The sequence below is a fragment of the Ambystoma mexicanum genome, chromosome 9 (genome assembly GCF_040938575.1).
Source record: "Ambystoma mexicanum isolate Mex_15411 chromosome 9, UKY_AmexF1_1, whole genome shotgun sequence".
Taxonomy (NCBI): Eukaryota; Metazoa; Chordata; class Amphibia; order Caudata; family Ambystomatidae; genus Ambystoma; species Ambystoma mexicanum.
Window position 1 is genome coordinate 1,556,736,803 of NC_090931.1, and position 22,343 is coordinate 1,556,759,145.

General features: G+C 43.6%; 1 protein-coding gene across 1 annotated transcript in view; it reads right to left on the minus strand.

The window, feature by feature from the left end:
- LOC138489517 (zinc finger protein 271-like) overlaps positions 1–22,085 on the minus strand; it is a 93,488-nt gene extending 71,403 nt beyond the window's left edge. The window contains exon 1 of the mRNA XM_069617258.1: positions 21,952–22,085. The gene's annotated coding sequence lies outside the window, so the exon portion shown is untranslated. The remainder of the gene's footprint in view (positions 1–21,951) is intronic.
- Positions 22,086–22,343: the final 258 nt, after the last annotated feature.

Sequence of the window (22,343 nt, forward strand, 5' to 3'; positions counted from 1 at the left end):
GAAGCCCTGCTGCAGTCCTGAGCTATCTACCCTTCGACGACCAGAGAAGATCCAGTCCGAAGTTTTCTTCCCTTGAGCTTGGGGGGGATAACCAGCTCATCTTCCACAGCCAGAGGATCCTCTTCTTGGTCGAAATCGCTGCACACTCCTGTAGTGGTCCGGATAGCCATCTGAAGAGCCTCTCCTGTTTTTAGGGAGCGCACCTTTTATTCATCGTCGCTGCTGCCGGCTTCATCCCTGTGTGGTGCAGACCCCTCCAGACGTCCTCCTTCGCAGCGAAGCTCCAGGAACCGTGGGTCTGCAGGAAACCAACAGGAACAACTGCCAGGGCACCAGCTTCTCCATTGAATAAGGTACTGTGTTCTGCTTGAGGAATTAGGGTGAATCCCTTTTCTTCATCTCCAAGGCGTGCCCTTGTCTTCCCTCTTTCTTATAACTTTTGCTTCCTCTGTTGACAAAATCGAAGTACTCCTGGTAACGTTGAATCTCAAACTGTCTGACTGTGTGATCCTCGGCAACAGGAACCCGGTTCCACTTGACACTGGCTCCGGCTTATTGACTCTTGAATTTCCGTCAAATAGTGTTCTCTGATTCTGTCTGTCTTGACAAAGGTATTGCCTATGATTTTTGCCCCCAACTCTCTCTAGTTAACCCAGGTGCTATGGTAACAATTCTTGCCGCGGATACGCGTTTCTTTAGTAAGACTGTCATTATTGTCAAAATGTGATTGCAAGTGTATTCCCTGTAACGTCTTTTGTTTCACAACGCCGGTCCGTTAAAACACAGGATACTTACCTTGAGTTAGAGTATACCAAAGTGAATTGGTTGGTTGTAGTATATTTTACATGTGGTTTTGAATTAATAGAAGTGTTGCGTTTATAACAATTGGTTTAAAAATAAATGTACTTATATTTTTCTACCTGAAACCTTGAGTCAGTGTTTGCTTGAGTCACAGTAATTGTGGTCCCTTTGTGTAATCTCTGCTACTGCTCATATACTCTTGAGATAAGCCTGGCTGCTCTGCTACTGCTACCACTTTAACATAGTAGTACAGGCTTGTACCAAAGGTAAAACTTGTATTGCCACCTGTAGTCTTAATTGTGTGTAGTGGTCCCTAAGGGCACTGCACAGGATTCTGCCTAACACTTGCCAAGTATAATTTTCTGCCACTGTCGATAGTGCTCCTTATATTTTGGAAATAAAAAGGCAAAAATTTATACTTATATATACTTAAATACAAAGAAAATATGTATGCACTCGTACAAAGTAAAGCTAAAGAACTACAAATAAGAGGACAATATTTAAAGAATATGCCCACGCCTTCACCTGCCCCACAATCAGACCTCTCTTGCACGCTTTAACTGCCATTCACCTATTTTTGAAGCTTTAGGGAATGGATTACAACGCCACAGTTCCCTATTCTATCCACATATCATGTCTCCTAGTCCCTGTGATTTCTGGAATCTCGTCTCACTGTATCAAAAGGTTCTGAAGACTGTTATTTATTTCTTATGTGGTGCAACACGCCCACAAGCCTCAGTGCGCGCAGAAAACAGAACAAAACAAACACAGGTAAAGCAATATTATAAGACAAAAACAGCATGAGCAAAAAAAAAATTAAAAACTGTCTCTTAGGAAAGATTTCATAATTGTATGTAATTTTTCCTCCATGTGGCAACCCCCAAACTTTTGCTGTTGTTTTACACCCTGATCTAGACTTTGCCAGAGAAGCGCAGCCTTCCGCCGCACTCCTCGGGGCTTTCGCTCAATTCTTATGGGGAAACTGACATGCCCTTAAGACAGTCAGTACTGGGAGACTTTGTTTCCCTTAGTCCTTTCCGCATGTTGCAGCTTTTGTGCAACATGAAACAAGAGTGCACCGTAACTTACATTACCGCGCTCTTGGGTCTCTAGTCATTCCAAAGGCCCTAGAAACTCTCGCTGGACTTATTATGAACTGTGCAAGTGTGTCACGGACGGGACTTGTGGCAGCTATCGTTTCTCTTGTGTTTTCAACCCTTTTTCGCCATGTTATCCGCGCTTACCGCGTTTGGCACAAATGAGTGGCCTGGCTCCAAAATGGCCATGCCACGAGGTTCTTTGTCCTATCCGCTGACCGTCTTGCCCCTTCACCTTCCCCCAGGTTGAGCCGACCCGGGGCAGTCCTTATTTAGTCATGCACTTTCCCGCAAAACACAATGCTTTTGCGGGCTTCTGCATGCCTTGTGTGTGTCTCCAGGATGTGGGCTGGGATGTCTGGTCCCAATACACATCCTGGGTGGCAGAGAGTCTAGAGTGTCCTGAATGCCTGGGACCACCGTGGTCCGTGATAGGTCCACGTATACTGTGAGTGTTTGTGAGCAGATCTCCCATTGGGTCCTCTCAGTTTTGGCGCGAAGGGAACTTTGGATAAGAGGAGGCTGAAAACACCATTACCCTGTCGATCTCCTGAGTTCACACCGAACAAGGGATAAGGAGCCAAGTATCCTGCGACAAGAAGCTGAGTCGAGGAACCGCTGGTGACCTGCTGAAGGTTTGGAACCCTGAGCCGCTGTCGCCCTGCTAGGCCCATCTGCATCTGATCGTCCTAGAAGGTCTGCGAAGGCACTTCAACCCATTGGAATAGTGGGATCAACTATTCCCAGCACCTTCATCAAACCCTGCAAGTAAGCCTCTTCGGAAGTGTCCCTGGGCCAACCAGTGGGCTGACCAGCTTACGCAAGACACATTGCTCTGTCACAGCCACTGTTTCGGGGAAGCCCTCAAAACTTTGTCTACTGCTTGCTCTGCGTCCACGGCACTCTCAGACCGAATTCGTACACTTGGCATTCCCAGGTCTGAAGTGAGACGAGTGTGGCCGGACCAGAGTAAACGCGTTTGCCGTGTTGCACTGCTGTGGTAACAACCTGTGCACGTCCGCTGCATTTGGGACACCCTCGACTCTGCATCCTGCTACGCAGAATCGACACGGTGTCGAGACGTCCTGATCATCGCAGCTGAACCTGCCAGCAACCTCAACTGGAGAAGTCTGGGTCTGCCTGCGTCGGGGACCGGTGAGTAGTCCATACCCCAAACGGTGGTTCCTCGCGCAGGAGCCCGTTTCTTTTCTACCGCCGTTGCGAAATAGTGACTCTATCCCGCACTCTCACCCTGCCTCTGCCCACAAGTGGAGGCCTTGCTTGAGTAGTGGGGACTTGTTCTGCATCGCCTCATTCACCTTCCTGAACTGCCTGATATCCTTGAAGAGGCCCTCTTTTGTTCATTGGCACCAGTGCGTGCAGGTACTTTTGAGCATAAGGCTCCTCTCTTCGTAGGGCTCGGACTTTCTCATAGTTAGGTGTATTTCGGATGTCGAACTGGATCTAATGATTACTTGCACTGCCTGTTTTCCTCCCCATCTATGTGGTCTACATATTACGTGCTCCTAACTCCTTAGACCCTGCGGTCTTGTATATATATTGTATTGATGGTGATGTGTTGGTTTACTTTAGTATTATTGTGATTCTTTGCTATGGTCTATGTTACAAAGGCCTTGTAATAAATGTGTCTATATTTTTAATATAACACCTGTCTGGAGTAATTTGTAAGTGTCCTTGCTTTGTGTGCTCATTGAGGTCTTTTCGTCACCCTCACTCCTCTTCAGACTTAGGCTTGACCGCCGCCATCGCTACCCTGATTGGTCCGGCTTGTCCAGAGGTTACCCTGTTCCAAGAAACTAGGCTGTCCTTCTGAACCTCTGCCCCTCCAGGTCCGAGTTCAGAAATCCATATTAACACTGTCGAAGTTCAGGAAAAAGAGAAAACACTATTCCAATGTACAACCAATTTAAGATCAGAGGATGTGTTTATAAAGAGATTGCAATTGGCTAAAAAACTGGGAAGATTGGTGCCTGTGCATCCAATAATTATGCAATCCATAATAGCCTGAGTGCACCATCCATCAATCTTCATCCTCCACAGGAGGTTTAGGTGCGAGTTTCTAACAGTCACAGATTCAGTTCTCTGTAGCAAGCAGGCCAGCACCTGGTTTCTAAGGACATCCCTAGGTTCAGGTCCTGATGGTGACAGAACGTTGCTCATAACAAGGACCAGGTCTCTCCGAGTCTTAGCTGAGATATATGGCATCTGCATATTAAGGCACAAGTGGATTCCTGCTCCCTCTTTTACGTCAAGTATTGACGAGGCAACATGAGGTTGCTTTATAGTGACTCCAAAGGCAGAGGAATCCCTAAGGCTAAAGTCTCCTACGATCATATCATCCTACTCTTTAAGGAACAACCTGGAAATCGCAGATTGCTCCTCTAGACCCTACTTCTCACCCTCTGGAGCTCCGCCTCCTCCACACTACGCTCCAGCTCCTGTGGTACCCATGCCCCCCCTGGATGTTCTCCCTACATAGGGCACTTTGCCACTAAACTTGCTTTTTAGAAATCACATGCATATATACTGTGGCGTAGGCCAGGCAGTAAGACACCGCACTCAACATGCTTAGTTTGTCTCGTCTTTACTCGTACGATACAAGACAGGTTGGGATTAATAGCTAGGGGGGTCACTACAACTAATAGGTGCTACTACATCCAAAGAATGTGAGGGTCAGGATCCACCTAGGGCTCCTCTACGCGGAGCCATACTCTTCGACACATGTAGTTCTTTTAAGACACCCTACTATAAAGAAACAGTTTCAAACAGGTGGCTGACGGACAATCCAAAATCCTAATCTTAACAACTCCTTAGACTTCCCGCTAACCTAGTTTCTCAAGGTTCCATGTTCTTTTGCTGACAGTAATTACTTTGTGGTACTTTACCACAAAGAAATTGCTTCGAATTCTTTCATCCATTTTTTCGTTCATTTCGGAGGGGGAATCCCCCATGCCCTCTCCTTCCCCTTCATTACTGCCCCTAACTAAAACCCCCTCCCCATGCCTGTTTTACCCCTTAACCCACACGCAATTCCTTAAGCAATTTGATGAAAATTCAAAGCAATTACTTCATGATAAAGTACCACGAGGTAATTACGGTTGGTAAAAAGACGCAATACCATTTCTCAACGAATGTCCCAACAGTTTAGCCAAAAACTACTCTCACCGGCATTGCATTCATACAGCAGGTCTTTATAGGTTTCCAGACCTCCCATAGACTTCGACATTGCAGTCATGCACCAGGTCTTTATAGGTTTCCAGCCCGCCAAAAGGTCCTCCCATAGCCTTCGACATTGCAGTCATGCACCAGGTCTTTATAGGTTTCCAGACCCGCCGTAAGGTCCTCCCATAGACTTCGACATTGCAGTCATGCACCAGGTCTTTATAGGTTTCCAGACCCGCCGTGAGGTCCTCCCATAGTCTTCGACATTGCAGTCATGCGCCAGGTCTTTATAGGTTTCCAGCCCGCCAAAAGGTCCTCCCATAGCCTTCGACATTTCAGTCATGCACCAGGTCTTTATAGGTTTCCAGACCCGCCGTAAGGTCCTCCCATAGACTTCGGCATTGCAGTCATGCACCAGGTCTTTATAGGTTTCCAGACCCGCCGTAAGGTCCTCCCATAGACTTCGGCATTGCAGTCATGCACCAGGTCTTTATAGGTTTCCAGACCCGCCATAAGGTCCTCCCATAGACTTCGACACTGCAGTTATGCACCAGAGCAGGGTCTGTGGGTATATATATATATATATATATATATATATATATATTATAGTAACCACAGACCCTGCTCTGGTGCAAGTGACTATATATATTTATATAATACCCGCAGAACTCGCTCTGGTGCAAGTGACTATATATATAATGCCCACAAACCTTGCTCTAGTGCCAGTGACTATATATAATACCCACAGATCCTGCTCTAAGACCCTGCTCTGGTGCAAGTGACTATATATATTTATATATATATATATATACCCACAGACCCTGCTCTGGTGCAAGTGACTATATATATAATGCCCACAAACCTTGCTCTAGTGCCAGTGACTATATATAATACCCACAGATCCTGCTCTAAGACCCTGCTCTGGTGCAAGTGACTATATATATTTATATATATATATACCCACAGAACCTGCTCTGGTGCGAGTGACTATAAATATAATAATAATACCCACAGACCCTGCTCTAGTGCCAGTGACTATATATAATACCCACAGATCCTGCTCTAAGACCCTGCTCTGGTGCAAGTGACTATATATATTTATATAATACCCGCAGAACTCGCTCTGGTGCAAGTGACTATATATATAATGCCCACAAACCTTGCTCTAGTGCCAGTGACTATATATAATACCCACAGATCCTGCTCTAAGACCCTGCTCTGGTGCAAGTGACTATATATATTTATATATATATATACCCACAGAACCTGCTCTGGTGCGAGTGACTATAAATATAATAATAATACCCACAGACCCTGCTCTGGTGCAAGTGACTATATATATAATGCCCACAAACCTTGCTCTAGTGCCAGTGACTATATATAATACCCACAGATCCTGCTCTAAGACCCTGCTCTGGTGCAGGTGACTATATTTATTTATATATATATATACCCACAGAACCTGCTCTGGTGCGAGTGACTATATATATATATATATATATATATATATATAATACCCACAGACCCTGCTCTGGTGCAAGTGACTGTATATATAATACCCACAGACCCTGCTCTGGTGCAAGTGACTGTATATAATACCCACAGACCCTGCTCTGGGGAAAGTGACTATATATATATATAATACCCACAGACCCTGCTCTGGGGCAAGTGACTATATATATAATACCCACAGACCCTGCTCTGGTGCAAGTGACTATATTTATTTATACATATATATACCCACAGAACCTGCTCTGGTGCGAGTGACTATATTTATTTATATATATATATATACCCACAGAACCTGCTCTGGTGCGAGTGACTATATATATATAATACCCACAGACCCTGCTCTGGTGCAAGTGACTGTATATATAATACCCACAGACCCTGCTCTGGTGCAAGTGACTGTATATATAATACCCACAGACCCTGCTCTGGTGCAAGTGACTATATTTATTTATATATATATATATACCCACAGAACCTGCTCTGGTGCGAGTGACTATATTTATTTATATATATATATATATATATACCCACAGAACCTGCTCTGGTGCGAGTGACTATATATATATATATAATACCCACAGACCCTGCTCTGGTGCAAGTGACTATATATATACCCACAGACCCTGCTCTGGTGCGAGTGACTGTATATATAATATAGACCCACATATATACCCACAGACCCTGCTCTGGTGCAAGTGACTATATTTATTTATATATATATATATATATATATACCCACAGAACCTGCTCTGGTGCGAGTGACTAAATTTATTTATATATATATATATATACCCACAGAACCTGCTCTGGTGCGAGTGACTATATATATATAATACCCACAGACCCTGCTCTGGTGCAAGTGACTGTATATATATACCCACAGAACCTGCTCTGGTGCGAGTGACTATATATATATAATACCCACAGACCCTGCTCTGGTGCGAGTGACTATATATATATAATACCCACAGACCCTGCTCTGGTGCAAGTGACTGTATATATAATACCCACAGACCCTGCTCTGGTGCAAGTGACTATATATAATACCCACAGACCCTGCTCTGGTGCAAGTGACTATATACATAATACCCGCAGACCCTGCTCTGGTGCGAGTGACTGTATATATATAATACCCACAGACCCTGCTCTGGGGCAAGTGACTGTATATAATACCCACAGACCCTGCTCTGGTGCAAGTGACTATATACATAATACCCACAGACCCTGCTCTGGTGCAAGTGACTATATATATAATACCCACAGACCCTGCTCTGGTGCAAGTGACTGTATATATAATACCCACAGACCCTGTTCTGGGGCAAGTGACTGTACATAATACCCACAGACCCTGCTCTGGTGCAAGTGACTATATATATAATACCCACAGACCCTGCTCTGGGGCAAGTGACTATATATATAATACCCACAGACCCTGCTCTGGTGCAAGTGACTATATTTATTTATATATATATATATACCCACAGAACCTGCTCTGGTGCGAGTGACTATATATATATATATATATATATATATATATAATACCCACAGACCCTGCTCTGGTGCGAGTGACTGTATATATATAATACCCACAGACCCTGCTCTGGTGCAAGTGACTGTATATATAATACCCACAGACCCTGCTCTGGTGCAAGTGACTATATATAATACCCACAGACCCTGCTCTGGTGCAAGTGACTATATACATAATACCCACAGACCCTGCTCTGGTGCGAGTGACTGTATATATATAATACCCACAGACCCTGCTCTGGGGCAAGTGACTGTATATAATACCCACAGACCCTGCTCTGGTGCAAGTGACTATATACATAATACCCACAGACCCTGCTCTGGTGCAAGTGACTATATATATAATACCCACAGACCCTGCTCTGGTGCAAGTGACTGTATATATAATACCCACAGACCCTGTTCTGGGGCAAGTGACTGTACATAATACCCACAGACCCTGCTCTGGTGCAAGTGACTATATATATAATACCCACAGACCCTGCTCTGGGGCAAGTGACTATATATATATATAATACCCACAGCCCCTGCTCTGGGGCAAGTGACTGTATATATAATACCCACAAACCTTGCTCTAGTGCCAGTGACTATATATAATACCCACAGACCCTGCTCCGGAGCAAGTGACTATATATATTTAATATATATATACCCACAGACCCTGCTCTGGTGCGAGTGACTATAAATATAATACCCACAGACCCTGCTCTGGAGCAAGTGACTGTATATATAATCCCCACAGACACTGCTCTGGTGCAAGTGGCTATATATATAATACCCACAGACCCTGCTCTGGGGAAAGTGACTATATATATATATATATAATACCCACAGACCCTGCTCTGGTGCAAGTGACTATATATATAATACCCACAGACCCTGCTCTGGGGCAAGTGACTGTATATAATACCCACAGACCCTGCTCTGGAGCAAGTGACTGTATATATAAAATACCCACAGACACTGCTCTGGTGCAAGTGGCTATATATATAATACCCACAGACCCTGCTCTGGTGCAAGTGACTATATATATATAATACCCACAGACCCTGCTCTGGTGCAAGTGACTGTATATATAATACCCACAGACCCTGCTCTGGTGCAAGTGACTGTATATACAATAGCCACAGACCCTGCTCTGGTGCAAGTGACTATATATATAATGCCCACAAACCTTGCTCTAGTGCCAGTGACTATATATAATACCCACAGATCCTGCTCTAAGACCCTGCTCTGGTGCAAGTGACTATATATATTTATATATATATATATATACCCACAGACCCTGCTCTGGTGCAAGTGACTATATATATAATGCCCACAAACCTTGCTCTAGTGCCAGTGACTATATATAATACCCACAGATCCTGCTCTAAGACCCTGCTCTGGTGCAAGTGACTATATATATTTATATATATATATACCCACAGAACCTGCTCTGGTGCGAGTGACTATAAATATAATAATAATACCCACAGACCCTGCTCTAGTGCCAGTGACTATATATAATACCCACAGATCCTGCTCTAAGACCCTGCTCTGGTGCAAGTGACTATATATATTTATATAATACCCGCAGAACTCGCTCTGGTGCAAGTGACTATATATATAATGCCCACAAACCTTGCTCTAGTGCCAGTGACTATATATAATACCCACAGATCCTGCTCTAAGACCCTGCTCTGGTGCAAGTGACTATATATATTTATATATATATATACCCACAGAACCTGCTCTGGTGCGAGTGACTATAAATATAATAATAATACCCACAGACCCTGCTCTGGTGCAAGTGACTATATATATAATGCCCACAAACCTTGCTCTAGTGCCAGTGACTATATATAATACCCACAGATCCTGCTCTAAGACCCTGCTCTGGTGCAGGTGACTATATTTATTTATATATATATATACCCACAGAACCTGCTCTGGTGCGAGTGACTATATATATATATATATATATATATATATATAATACCCACAGACCCTGCTCTGGTGCAAGTGACTGTATATATAATACCCACAGACCCTGCTCTGGTGCAAGTGACTGTATATAATACCCACAGACCCTGCTCTGGGGAAAGTGACTATATATATATATAATACCCACAGACCCTGCTCTGGGGCAAGTGACTATATATATAATACCCACAGACCCTGCTCTGGTGCAAGTGACTATATTTATTTATACATATATATACCCACAGAACCTGCTCTGGTGCGAGTGACTATATTTATTTATATATATATATATACCCACAGAACCTGCTCTGGTGCGAGTGACTATATATATATAATACCCACAGACCCTGCTCTGGTGCAAGTGACTGTATATATAATACCCACAGACCCTGCTCTGGTGCAAGTGACTGTATATATAATACCCACAGACCCTGCTCTGGTGCAAGTGACTATATTTATTTATATATATATATATACCCACAGAACCTGCTCTGGTGCGAGTGACTATATTTATTTATATATATATATATATATATATACCCACAGAACCTGCTCTGGTGCGAGTGACTATATATATATATATATAATACCCACAGACCCTGCTCTGGTGCAAGTGACTATATATATACCCACAGACCCTGCTCTGGTGCGAGTGACTGTATATATAATATAGACCCACATATATACCCACAGACCCTGCTCTGGTGCAAGTGACTATATTTATTTATATATATATATATATATATATACCCACAGAACCTGCTCTGGTGCGAGTGACTAAATTTATTTATATATATATATATATATACCCACAGAACCTGCTCTGGTGCGAGTGACTATATATATATAATACCCACAGACCCTGCTCTGGTGCAAGTGACTGTATATATATACCCACAGAACCTGCTCTGGTGCGAGTGACTATATATATATAATACCCACAGACCCTGCTCTGGTGCGAGTGACTATATATATATAATACCCACAGACCCTGCTCTGGTGCAAGTGACTGTATATATAATACCCACAGACCCTGCTCTGGTGCAAGTGACTATATATAATACCCACAGACCCTGCTCTGGTGCAAGTGACTATATACATAATACCCGCAGACCCTGCTCTGGTGCGAGTGACTGTATATATATAATACCCACAGACCCTGCTCTGGGGCAAGTGACTGTATATAATACCCACAGACCCTGCTCTGGTGCAAGTGACTATATACATAATACCCACAGACCCTGCTCTGGTGCAAGTGACTATATATATAATACCCACAGACCCTGCTCTGGTGCAAGTGACTGTATATATAATACCCACAGACCCTGTTCTGGGGCAAGTGACTGTACATAATACCCACAGACCCTGCTCTGGTGCAAGTGACTATATATATAATACCCACAGACCCTGCTCTGGGGCAAGTGACTATATATATAATACCCACAGACCCTGCTCTGGTGCAAGTGACTATATTTATTTATATATATATATATACCCACAGAACCTGCTCTGGTGCGAGTGACTATATATATATATATATATATATATATATATAATACCCACAGACCCTGCTCTGGTGCGAGTGACTGTATATATATAATACCCACAGACCCTGCTCTGGTGCAAGTGACTGTATATATAATACCCACAGACCCTGCTCTGGTGCAAGTGACTATATATAATACCCACAGACCCTGCTCTGGTGCAAGTGACTATATACATAATACCCACAGACCCTGCTCTGGTGCGAGTGACTGTATATATATAATACCCACAGACCCTGCTCTGGGGCAAGTGACTGTATATAATACCCACAGACCCTGCTCTGGTGCAAGTGACTATATACATAATACCCACAGACCCTGCTCTGGTGCAAGTGACTATATATATAATACCCACAGACCCTGCTCTGGTGCAAGTGACTGTATATATAATACCCACAGACCCTGTTCTGGGGCAAGTGACTGTACATAATACCCACAGACCCTGCTCTGGTGCAAGTGACTATATATATAATACCCACAGACCCTGCTCTGGGGCAAGTGACTATATATATATATAATACCCACAGCCCCTGCTCTGGGGCAAGTGACTGTATATATAATACCCACAAACCTTGCTCTAGTGCCAGTGACTATATATAATACCCACAGACCCTGCTCCGGAGCAAGTGACTATATATATTTAATATATATATACCCACAGACCCTGCTCTGGTGCGAGTGACTATAAATATAATACCCACAGACCCTGCTCTGGAGCAAGTGACTGTATATATAATCCCCACAGACACTGCTCTGGTGCAAGTGGCTATATATATAATACCCACAGACCCTGCTCTGGGGAAAGTGACTATATATATATATATATAATACCCACAGACCCTGCTCTGGTGCAAGTGACTATATATATAATACCCACAGACCCTGCTCTGGGGCAAGTGACTGTATATAATACCCACAGACCCTGCTCTGGAGCAAGTGACTGTATATATAATACCCACAGACACTGCTCTGGTGCAAGTGGCTATATATATAATACCCACAGACCCTGCTCTGGTGCAAGTGACTATATATATATAATACCCACAGACCCTGCTCTGGTGCAAGTGACTGTATATATAATACCCACAGACCCTGCTCTGGTGCAAGTGACTGTATATACAATAGCCACAGACCCTGCTCTGGTGCAAGTGACTATATATACAATAGCCACAGACCCTGCTCTGGTGCAAGTGACTATATATATTTATATAATACCCGCAGAACTCGTTCTGGTGCAAGTGACTATATATATAATGCCCACAAACCTTGCTCTAGTGCCAGTGACTATATATAATACCCACAGACCCTGCTCTGGTGCAATTGACTATATAATATATATATTATAGTAACCACAGACCCTGCTCTGGTGCAAGTGACTGTATATACAATAGCCACAGACCCTGCTCTGGTGCAAGTGACTGTATATACAATAGCCACAGACCCTGCTCTGGTGCAAGTGACTGTATATACAATAGCCACAGACCTCGCTCTGGTGCAATTGACTATATATATAATGCCCACAAACCTTGCTCTAGTGCCAGTGACTATATATAATACCCACAGATCCTGCTCTAAGACCCTGCTCTGGTGCGAGTGACTATATTTATTTAAATAAATATAGTCACTCGCACCAGAGCAGGGTCTGTGGGTATATATGTGGGTCTATATTATATATACAGTCACTTGCACCAGAGCAGGGTCTGTGGGTATTATATATATAGTCACTTGCACCAGAGCAGGGTCTGTGGGTATATATGTGGGTCTATATTATATATATATAGTCACTTGCACCAGAGCAGGGTCTGTGGGTATTATATATATAGTCACTTGCACCAGAGCAGGGTCTGTGGGTATTATATATATATACAGTCACTTGCACCAGAGCAGGGTCTGTGGGTATTATATATATAGTCACTTGCACCAGAGCAGGGTCTGTGGGTATTATATATATATACAGTCACTTGCACCAGAGCAGGGTCTGTGGGTATTATATATATAGTCACTCGCACCAGAGCAGGGTCTGCGGGTATTATATATATATAGTCACTTGCACCAGAGCAGGGTCTGTGGGTATTATATATATAGCCACTTGCACCAGAGCAGTGTCTGTGGGTATTATATATATAGCCACTTGCACCAGAGCAGTGTCTGTGGGTATTATATATACAGTCACTTGCTCCAGAGCAGGGTCTGTGGGTATTATATACAGTCACTTGCCCCAGAGCAGGGTCTGTGGGTATTATATATATAGTCACTCGCACCAGAGCAGGGTCTGTGGGCATTATAGATATATTCAGTCACTTGCACCAGAGCAGGGTCTGTGGGTATTATATATACAGTCACTTGCACCAGAGCAGGGTGTGTGGGTATTATATATACAGTCACTTGCACCAGAGCAGGGTCTGTGGGTATTATATATATAGTCACTCGCACCAGAGCAGGGTCTGTGGGTATTATATATATATAGTCACTTGCACCAGAGCAGGGTCTGTGGGTATTATATATATAGTCACTCGCACCAGAGCAGGGTCTGTGGGCATTATAGATATATCCAGTCACTTGCACCAGAGCAGGGTCTGTGGGTATTATATATACAGTCACTTGCACCAGAGCAGGGTCTGTGGGTATATATGTGGGTCTATATTATATATTCAGTCACTTGCACCAGAGCAGGGTCTGTGGGTATTATATATATACAGTCACTTGCACCAGAGCAGGGTCTGTGGGTATATATGTGGGTCTATATTATATATACAGTCACTTGCACCAGAGCAGGGTCTGTGGGTATATATGTGGGTCTATATTATATATACAGTCAATTGCACCAGAGCAGGGTCTGTGGGTATTATATATACAGTCACTTGCACCAGAGCAGGGTCTGTGGGTATATATGTGGGTCTACTTGCACCAGAGCAGGGTCTGTGGGTATTATATATACAGTCACTTGCACCAGAGCAGGGTCTGTGGGTATATATGTGGGTCTATATTATATATATAGTCACCTGCACCAGAGCAGGGTCTGTGGGTATATATGTGGGTCTATATTATATATACAGTCACTTGCACCAGAGCAGGGTCTGTGGGTATATATGTGGGTCTATATTATATATTCAGTCACTTGCACCAGAGCAGGGTCTGTGGGTATTATATATACAGTCACTTGCACCAGAGCAGGGTCTGTGGGCATTATAGATATATTCAGTCACTTGCACCAGAGCAGGGTCTGTGGGTATTATATATATACAGTCACTTGCACCAGAGCAGTGTCTGTGGGTATTATATATATAGTCACTTGCACCAGAGCAGGGTCTGTGGGTATTATATATACAGTCACTTGCACCAGAGCAGGGTCTGTGGGTATATATGTGGGTCTATATTATATATATAGTCACTTGCACCAGAGCAGGGTCTGTGGGTATATATGTGGGTCTATATTATAAATATAGTCACTTGCACCAGAGCAGGGTCTGTGGGTATATATGTGGGTCTATATTATATATACAGTCACTTGCACCAGAGCAGGGTCTGTGGGTATATATGTGGGTCTATATTATATATTCAGTCACTTGCACCAGAGCAGGGTCTGTGGGTATTATATATACAGTCACTTGCACCAGAGCAGGGTCTGTGGGCATTATAGATATATTCAGTCACTTGCACCAGAGCAGGGTCTGTGGGTATTATATATATACAGTCACTTGCACCAGAGCAGTGTCTGTGGGTATTATATATACAGTCACTTGCACCAGAGCAGGGTCTGTGGGTATTATGTATATAGTCACTTGCACCAGAGCAGGGTCTGTGGCTATTGTATATACAGTCACTTGCACCAGAGCAGGGTCTGTGGGCATTATATATATAGTCACTTGCACCAGAGCAGGGTCTGTGGGTATTATATATACAGTCACTTGCACCAGAGCAGGTTCTGTGGGCATTATAGATATATATAGTCACTTGCACCAGAGCAGGGTCTGTGGGTATATATGTGGGTCTATATTATATATATATATAGTCACTTGCACCAGAGCAGGGTCTGTGGGTATATATGTGGGTCTATATTATATATATAGTCACTTTCCCCAGAGCAGGGTCTGTGGGTATTATATATACAGTCACTTGCACCAGAGCAGGGTCTGTGGGTATTATATATATATAGTCACTCGCACCAGAGCAGGGTCTGTGGGTATATATATATATATAAATAAATATAGTCACTCGCACCAGTGCAGGGTCTGTGGGTATTATATATATAGTCACTTGCACCAGAGCAGTGTCTGTGGGTATTATATATATATAGTCACTTGCACCAGAGCAGGGTCTGTGGCTATTATATATACAGTCACTTGCACCAGAGCAGGGTCTGTGGGTATAATATATATATAGTCACTTTCCCCAGAGCAGGGTCTGTGGGTATTATATATACAGTCACTTGCACCAGAGCAGGTTCTGTGGGTATTATATATATAGTCACTCGCACCAGAGCAGGGTCTGTGGGTATTATATATATAGTCACTTGCACCAGAGCAGGGTCTGTGGGTATTATATATATAGTCACTTGCACCAGAGCAGGGTCTGTGGGCATTATAGATATATTCAGTCACTTGCACCAGAGCAGGGTCTGTGGGTATTATATATATACAGTCACTTGCACCAGAGCAGTGTCTGTGGGTATTATATATACAGTCACTTGCACCAGAGCAGGGTCTGTGGGTATTATATATATATAGTCACTTTCCCCAGAGCAGGGTCTGTGGGTATTATATATACAGTCACTTGCACCAGAGCAGTGTCTGTGGGTATTATATATACAGTCACTTGCACCAGAGCAGGGTCTGTGGGTATTATATATATATAGTCACTCGCACCAGAGCAGGGTCTGTGGGTATTATATATACAGTCACTTGCACCAGAGCAGGGTCTGTGGGTATTATATATATATAGTCACTTTCCCCAGAGCAGGGTCTGTGGGTATTATATATATAGCCACTTGCACCAGAGCAGGGTCTGTGGGTATTATATATATAGTCACTGGCACCAGAGCAGGGTCTGTGGGTATTATATATATAGTCACTTGCACCAGAGCAGGGTCTGTGGGTATTATATATATAGTCACTCGCACCAGAGCAGGGTCTGTGGGTATTATATATATATAGTCACTTTCCCCAGAGCAGGGTCTGTGGGTATTATATATACAGTCACTTGCACCAGAGCAGTGTCTGTGGGTATTATATATACAGTCACTTGCACCAGAGCAGTGTCTGTGGGTATTATATATACAGTCACTTGCACCAGAGCAGGGTCTGTGGGTATTATATATATATATATATAGTCACTTTCCCCAGAGCAGGGTCTGTGGGTATTATATATATATAGTCACTTTCCCCAGAGCAGGGTCTGTGGGTATTATATATACAGTCACTTGCACCAGAGCAGGGTCTGTGGGTATTATATATACAGTCACTCGCACCAGAGCAGGGTCTGTGGGTATATATGTGGGTCTATATTATATATATAGTCACTCGCACCAGAGCAGGGTCTGTGGGTATTATATATACAGTCACTCGCACCAGAGCAGGGTCTGTGGGTATATATGTGGGTCTATATTATATATACAGTCACTTGCACCAGAGCAGGGTCTGTGGGTATATATGTGGGTCTATATTATATATACAGTCACTTGCACCAGAGCAGGGTCTGTGGGTATATATATATATACAGTCACTTGCACCAGAGCAGGTTCTGTGGGTATATATGTGGGTCTATATTATATATACAGTCACTTGCACCAGAGCAGGGTCTGTGGGTATATATGTGGGTCTATATTATATATACAGTCACTTGCACCAGAGCAGGGTCTGTGGGTATATATGTGGGTCTATATTATATATATAGTCACTTGCACCAGAGCAGGGTCTGTGGGTATATATGTGGGTCTATATTATATATATAGTCACTTGCACCAGAGCAGGGTCTGTGGGTATATATGTGGGTCTATATTATATATATAGTCACTTGCACCAGAGCAGGGTCTGTGGGTATATATGTGGGTCTATATTATATATATAGTCACTCGCACCAGAGCAGGGTCTGTGGGTATATATATACAGTCACTTGCACCAGAGCAGGGTCTGTGGGTATATATATACAGTCACTTGCACCGGAGCAGGGTCTGTGGGTATATATGTGGGTCTATATTATATATATAGTCACTTGCACCAGAGCAGGGTCTGTGGGTATTATATATACAGTCACTTGCACCAGAGCAGGGTCTGTGGGTATTATATATATACAGTCACTTGCACCAGAGCAGGGTCTGTGGGTATATATGTGGGTCTATATTATAGATATAGTCACTTGCACCAGAGCAGGGTCTGTGGGTATTATATATACAGTCACTTGCACCAGAGCAGGGTCTGTGGGTATTATATATATACAGTCACTTGCACCAGAGCAGGGTCTGTGGGTATATATGTGGATCTATATTATATATATAGTCACTTGCACCAGAGCAGGGTCTGTGGGTATTATATATACAGTCACTTGCACCAGAGCAGGGTCTGTGGGTATATATGTGGGTCTATATTATATATATAGTCACTTGCACCAGAGCAGGGTCTGTGGGTATATATGTGGGTCTATATTATATATACAGTCACTTGCACCAGAGCAGGGTCTGTGGGTATATATGTGGGTCTATATTATATATACAGTCACTTGCACCAGAGCAGGGTCTGTGGGTATATATGTGGGTCTATATTATATATACAGTCACTTGCACCAGAGCAGGGTCTGTGGGTATATATGTGGGTCTATATTATATATATAGTCACTTGCACCAGAGCAGGGTCTGTGGGTATTATATATACAGTCACTTGCACCAGAGCAGGGTCTGTGGGTATATATGTGGGTCTATATTATATATACAGTCACTTGCACCAGAGCAGGGTCTGTGGGTATATATGTGGGTCTATATTATATATACAGTCACTTGCACCAGAGCAGGGTCTGTGGGTATATATGTGGGTCTATATTATATATACAGTCACTTGCACCAGAGCAGGGTCTGTGGGTATATATGTGGGTCTATATTATATATACAGTCACTTGCACCAGAGCAGGGTCTGTGGGTATATATGTGGGTCTATATTATATATATAGTCACTTGCACCAGAGCAGGGTCTGTGGGTATATATGTGGGTCTATATTATATATATAGTCACTTGCACCAGAGCAGGGTCTGTGGCTATTGTATATACAGTCACTTGCACCAGAGCAGGGTCTGTGGTTACTATAAATATATATTATATAGTCAATTGCACCAGAGCAGGGTCTGTGGGTATTATATATAGTCACTGGCACTAGAGCAAGGTTTGTGGGCATTATATATATAGTCACTTGCACCAGAACGAGTTCTGCGGGTATTATATAAATATATATAGTCACTTGCACCAGAGCAGGGTCTGTGGCTATTGTATATATAGTCACTTGCACCAGAGCAGGGTCTGTGGCTATTGTATATACAGTCATTTGCACCAGAGCAGGGTCTGTGGGTATTATATATATAGTCACTCACACCAGAGCAGGGTCTGCGGGTATTATATATATATAGTCACTTGCACCAGAGCAGGGTCTGTGGGTATTATATATATAGCCACTTGCACCAGAGCAGTGTCTGTGGGTATTATATATACAGTCACTTGCTCCAGAGCAGGGTCTGTGGGTATTATATACAGTCACTTGCCCCAGAGCAGGGTCTGTGGGTATTATATATATAGTCACTTGCACCAGAGCAGGGTCTGTGGGTATTATATATATATAGTCACTTTCCCCAGAGCAGGGTCTGTGGGTATTATATATATAGCCACTTGCACCAGAGCAGTGTCTGTGGGGATTATATATACAGTCACTTGCTCCAGAGCAGGGTCTGTGGGTATTATATTTATAGTCACTCGCACCAGAGCAGGGTCTGTGGGTATATATATAGTCACTTGCTCCGGAGCAGGGTCTGTGGGTATTATATATAGTCACTGGCACTAGAGCAAGGTTTGTGGGTATTATATATACAGTCACTTGCCCCAGAGCAGGGTCTGTGGGTATTATATATATAGTCACTTGCACCAGAGCAGGGTCTGTGGGTATTATATATATACAGTCACTTGCACCAGAGCAGGGTCTGTGGGTATTATATATATAGCCACTTGCACCAGAGCAGGGTCTGTGGGTATTATAGATACAGTCACTCGCACCAGAGCAGGGTCTGTGGGTATTATATATATACAGTCACTTGCACCAGAGCAGGGTCTGTGGGTATTATAGATACAGTCACTCGCACCAGAGCAGGGTCTGTGGGTATTATATATACAGTCACTTGCACCAGAGCAGGGTCTGTGGGTATATATGTGGGTCTATATTATATATACAGTCACTCGCACCAGAGCAGGGTCTGTGGGTATTATATATACAGTCACTTGCACAAGAGCAGGGTCTGTGGGTATTATATATATAGTCACTTGCACCAGAGCAGGGTCTGTGGGTATTATAGATACAGTCACTCGCACCAGAGCAGGGTCTGTGGGTATTATATATATACAGTCACTTGCACCAGAGCAGGGTCTGTGGGTATTATAGATACAGTCACTCGCACCAGAGCAGGGTCTGTGGGTATTATATATACAGTCACTTGCACCAGAGCAGGGTCTGTGGGTATATATGTGGGTCTATATTATATATACAGTCACTCGCACCAGAGCAGGGTCTGTGGGTATTATAGATACAGTCACTCGCACCAGAGCAGGGTCTGCGGGTATTATATATATACAGTCACTTGCACCAGAGCAGGGTCTGTGGGTATTATAGATACAGTCACTCGCACCAGAGCAGGGTCTGTGGGTATTATATATACAGTCACTTGCACCAGAGCAGGGTCTGTGGGTATATATGTGGGTCTATATTATATATACAGTCACTCGCACCAGAGCAGGGTCTGTGGGTCTATATTATATTCAGTCACTCGCACCAGAGCAGGGTCTGTGGGTATATATGTGGGTCTATATTATATATATAGTCACTTGCACCAGAGCAGGGTCTGTGGGTATTATAGATACAGTCACTCGCACCAGAGCAGGGTCTGTGGGTATTATATATATACAGTCACTTGCACCAGAGCAGGGTCTGTGGGTATTATAGATACAGTCACTCGCACCAGAGCAGGGTCTGTGGGTATTATATATACAGTCACTTGCACCAGAGCAGGGTCTGTGGGTATATATGTGGGTCTATATTATATATTCAGTCACTTGCACCAGAGCAGGGTCTGTGGGTATTATATATACAGTCACTCGCACCAGAGCAGGGTCTGTGGGCATTATATATACAGTCGCTTGCACCAGAGCAGGGTCTGTGGGTATATATGTGGGTCTATATTATATTCAGTCACTCGCACCAGAGCAGGTTCTGTGGGTATTATATATACAGTCACTTGCACCAGAGCAGGGTCTGTGGGTATTATATATACAGTCACTTGCACCAGAGCAGGGTCTGTGGGTATTATATATACAGTCACTTGCACCAGAGCAGGGTCTGTGGGTATTATATATACAGTCACTTGCACCAGAGCAGGGTCTGTGGGTATTATATATATATAGTCACTTGCCCCAGAGCAGGGTCTGTGGGTATTATATATATATAGTCACTTGCCCCAGAGCAGGGTCTGTGGGTATTATATATATATAGTCACTTGCCCCAGAGCAGGGTCTGTGGGTATTATATATATATAGTCACTTGCCCCAGAGCAGGGTCTGTGGGTATTATATATATATAGTCACTTGCACCAGAGCAGGGTCTGTGGGTATTATATATATATATAAATAAATATAGTCACTTGCACCAGAGCAGGGTCTGTGGGTATTATATATATATAGTCACTTGCCCCAGAGCAGGGTCTGTGGGTATTATATATATATAGTCACTTGCACCAGAGCAGGGTCTGTGGGTATTATATATATATATAGTCACTTGCACCAGAGCAGGGTCTGTGGGTATTATATATATATATAGTCACTTGCACCAGAGCAGGGTCTGTGGGTATTATATATATATAGTCACTTGCCCCAGAGCAGGGTCTGTGGGTATTATATATATATATAGTCACTTGCACCAGAGCAGGGTCTGTGGGTATTATATATATATAGTCACTTGCCCCAGAGCAGGGTCTGTGGGTATTATATATATATATAGTCACTCGCACCAGAGCAGGGTCTGTGTGTATATCTAAGTCATGTATGTAACAGGCACTGCATGCACCGTCGCGCGGCACTCACCTGATGATGCTGCCGCTGCCTGGCAACTGAAGTAGAGCTTCCGCTAAAGCGAAGCCCGGTGCTGCTTTCATTATCAAGTGAATCGCGCGTTTAAAGTCCCCACGAGACCCCGTAAGATTATAGGTCTGCTTAAAAATTTGCCGACACTTTCGACAATACCTTTACAGTGTCATGACAGTTCCACGTATTTCTGAAATGCCGTCAAAGCGTCCTGGCGTTTCACGTATTTCTGAACCTCCGTTAGGACGCCATGACGTTTCACGTAGGACGTCTGCGTGCTCAGGAAGAGGCTCTTGGAGTGAGGAGGCTCCATTACACATGCCAACCATCCGGATCGGATGAGATCTCCCGCTCAGGAGTGGTGGCATTTATGCCGGACTGGGCAGGTGGTT